At 37.0% G+C, this 3,663-nt stretch overlaps 1 long non-coding RNA gene across 1 annotated transcript; it reads right to left on the bottom strand.

The window, feature by feature from the left end:
* Nucleotides 1-1,565: 1,565 nt before the first annotated feature.
* On the bottom strand, nucleotides 1,566-3,070 carry LOC135984133 (uncharacterized). The gene is made up of 3 exons (XR_010602041.1): nucleotides 2,832-3,070; nucleotides 1,853-1,966; nucleotides 1,566-1,751 (listed from the first exon to the last, which is right to left on the bottom strand). It is a non-coding gene; the product is annotated as an uncharacterized LOC135984133 (long non-coding RNA).
* Nucleotides 3,071-3,663: the final 593 nt, after the last annotated feature.

Genomic DNA, 3,663 nt, shown 5'->3' with positions numbered 1-3,663 from the left:
TTTCTCCATCAACTTGCCCTTCAAAAGTCCCCCACGTACACTAACTGTCTATGCTGCCCCTGGTGTGTGAGTAAAGAGAGGTTTCCAATCTCCAATATTATGAATCTGGCATCTTTTGGAACCATTATGCTAACTCTAAAATATTGTTAGTATAAGTAATGAGGGGTATATAGTAATTTTAATACATGCTAAATGTCACGCTGCCAGCTAAGAGCACCAATCTCAGGTCAGACTGCCATAAAACAGGGCATGTACCCCTAACTGGGCATGTACCAGTTTGGGGTACATGCCCTGTTTTATCATAAGATTTCATCAAGACAGTAACAAATGTGGGCTTCCAAAATACTGTATTAGTTATTATGAAGCCACAGACAGTCCCTTCAGGCCCTCTAGCCCCTCATACACCACCCAGAGAAACCAAACTTTTGTGATAAATGATTATTAAAAGCAAGAATCACCTGTATTAGGTTCTTCCAGTTCCAAGGAACCAGACACGCACCCCAGGTCAAATATACTTCAGAACTTACCCAAAACCGGGCTGGTAACACTCTTTTAGCAGAAGGGGAGGGGGCACCTCTACCTCCAGTGGTTTTGTGAATGATGTTTCCACATTTCTATTATTTTAATACAAATGTGGTTTAAAATGCTTGAAAATGAAATGTTTCATTAAGGGATGACCCATATTTATTTTTCCCGACCAAAACCAGTTTTTTTGTTTAATCTGAAAAACTGGTTTTCAGCAAAACAATCTGAAAAAAAAATCTATTAGTCACATGGTTCTAGTTAGCAGCATCAGTAGCTAACAGTGTTTTGTTCCTGCCAGAAGTCAAATAGTTGAATTTTAGTAACAGTTTCAGCACACTGCTTTTTTTGCACTGTGGATATGATCCCATAATTATCTTTGTGTAACTGGTTTGCCAGACCTTCCTTCCTCCCAGTTTTCTCTGCAGAAGAATTTCTGAGAATGCTGCTGATGCCATTCTAGCTACTGAGGCAGTATCGGATTCGCCCATCATGCATAGATACCAATACAATTAAAAAAGCCATGCACGGTAAGTGAGGACAAAATTGTGATGGTAAAGAAGCTGTCATGTGGACACAAACTCAGCTCTGTCACTTGTTATCAGAAAAGGAGACGTGGATAAAAGTTGCAGTGCAGAAACGGCCTTACATTGGACTAAAGATGAAATTGCAAGAGTTGTAGAGGGAATTCAGAATAATTATGAAACAACATGTTTTTTTTCTAGCTCAGCCTTAACTTTGTTATATATTTTGAAATTCTCAATTGATATTAATTAAGCTTCTCATGTTCATTTACTAAAGAAACTTTACTAAAATGAGCCAGGTAGCCAGAGGAGTTGACCTAAGCTTAATCAATTCCAGTCTCGAGCTGCTACAGTGCGACACAGTGCACTGTGTGAACCACCATATACACTTCCATCTGCTGACTCATTATTTGATCAATAATTAACATGTTTTATCTACAAACAGGATTTTATCTTTTTTAATGTCAAATTAGGGAAGGAAGATATGGAATTCAGCTATCATTTTCATACCTTCTGAAGTAAGAAACAACTGTGGATTCCTTATGGAAAACTTATAAAAATCATTCTATTAAAAACATGTCTTTTTTGTTTCTTTCCCCCTATTCTTTATTGCTAAGTGCATTTGACAAAACATAGTCTTTGTTTCATCAAGTGTTCATTCAATCCGACTGTTCATTCCCCACTTGGAGTCACAGTTCCTGGTTACTGTAGACAAAAAAATTCAGAAGGAAATTATGATGTAACTAAATGAGGAATAATCTCTCTTAAAATATAGTGATCATACGAAAGTGTCTGACAGCACTGACCTGAAACAACTATACTGGAGGCAAAAGGATATGCAAGCTTCTTTACTCAGTTTGATTGTGTCCTGCAATACTTCTGCTACTCCTTTGTTGGCTTTTGTGAAGCAAGGTTTCCAACTGTACATTGAAGAACAAGACAAAATTTAAACACCTAGATCTCAAATGGGTGCAATTTTCTCAAACTATCACTGGAACTCCAGAGGATCATGGTTTTAGGGGTAGAATTAGCAGGTCAAGCCCATTAACTTGTAAGAAATACATATGCTGATTTCAAACATATCTATAATAATCAATATAGGTGGATTATTTAATAACATGCTGCCTCCCTGAATTTCTTTAGCAAAGGAACAACCTATAGGCCATTGGACAAATCTTTTCATTATAGGTGAAATCCTGCTTATGTTGCAGTCAACATTCTATTTCCCAATGATTTCAATTATTTTCCTCGCTGACAGCTCCATTCCTGACTTCAGCCAGGGAATATAAAATTTCTGGGGCCAATTCCTTAGCTTCTTCCACCTATCTTGTCTCCCAGAAGAAGTTGAAAAAATCTCCATGAATTGAATCTCTCAGTATTGTTATCTGAGGTCCTTTCTGCAAGAGGGAAAGATAATTCAATTATTTAAAGTTTATTGTCACCCTGACGTTTGTGCGGATGGAAGAATGCAAATTAGAAATATTAGAGACTAAAGCACATAAAGATATGACTAGTATGAGTGGTGGTAGCTAGGCTGATGGAAAAATTTGTCCTTTGCCCTGCCTGTGTCTACACAGGGGGTTAGGCCAACAAGACTACTGTGCTCAAAGGTGTGAGTTTTTCACTCCCAAGTGAGATAGCTGTCAATCTACATGTTAAGTGTAAACCAAGCCTTAATATTTGAGTAGTTAGATTCTTTTTAAGGTAGTACAAACCAGATAAAAGTGGGTACATGATGAGCATTACATATACTTAATCGCTGTATGAATAACCAACACTACTTACCTGTTACACGGGTCTGTGAAGTATTCTATACTACAGTCATGGGCAGAAGCATAAAATCCTAAGATAGATATAAGAAATAACCATTCCACTGCAGGTCCTTGAGATTGTATTCATTCTATTGTGTTCTTTTAAAACATTCTATATTGAATAGAATTGGCAGACAATATCACTATACATTATGGTAGAGCAATTTTTATCAGTGCCTAGATTCTACAGCAGTAAGAAAGATCTGAGCAAAGAAAAACTGTTTCTCCTTCAAGAAATTGTATAAAAATAAAATATTTGGAAGGGGAGATAAATTCTGCAGGAACTGCAATGTCTCATCTGTGATCCTCATGATAGAAAAGCTATGCAAGATCTGAGCCTTGTATCAGAGCTGTGCTAAGTAAAAAGCATACACTGGCAATGCTACAATATGGGTATTGACTTCCCCGCATATTCCTGTGCAATTTGTCTGATCAAATTAGTCCAAAATTAATTCTTTGGCACCAGGACTCTTCTAAACTTGCATCCCTGGTAGAGTTAATATACCTTTATTGATGGATATAATATACACTTTTTGTGCCTGTGTCTGTATCTGGGAATAAACTCAGGATATACTTTCCCCTCAAGCTATGACACCAGTTGTAGGCTCTAATCGAGATAGTAATAGCTCTGGATCAATTGGTGGCACACATGAGAATATTATCACTACTCTTTCCAGTTTGGACTGGAAATGGAACATACTTTCATGTAGCAGATTAATTAGATGAGCAGAAAAACATGCTTGCTTATTTACTAAATTTTGTCCTATAACATACACAATCGGAAACTATCCTATTCCTTTCCAATA

Source organism: Chrysemys picta, chromosome 5, assembly GCF_011386835.1.
Source record: "Chrysemys picta bellii isolate R12L10 chromosome 5, ASM1138683v2, whole genome shotgun sequence".
Lineage (NCBI taxonomy): Eukaryota > Metazoa > Chordata > Testudines > Emydidae > Chrysemys > Chrysemys picta.
This window is presented reverse-complemented; position numbering and strand designations above follow the sequence as displayed.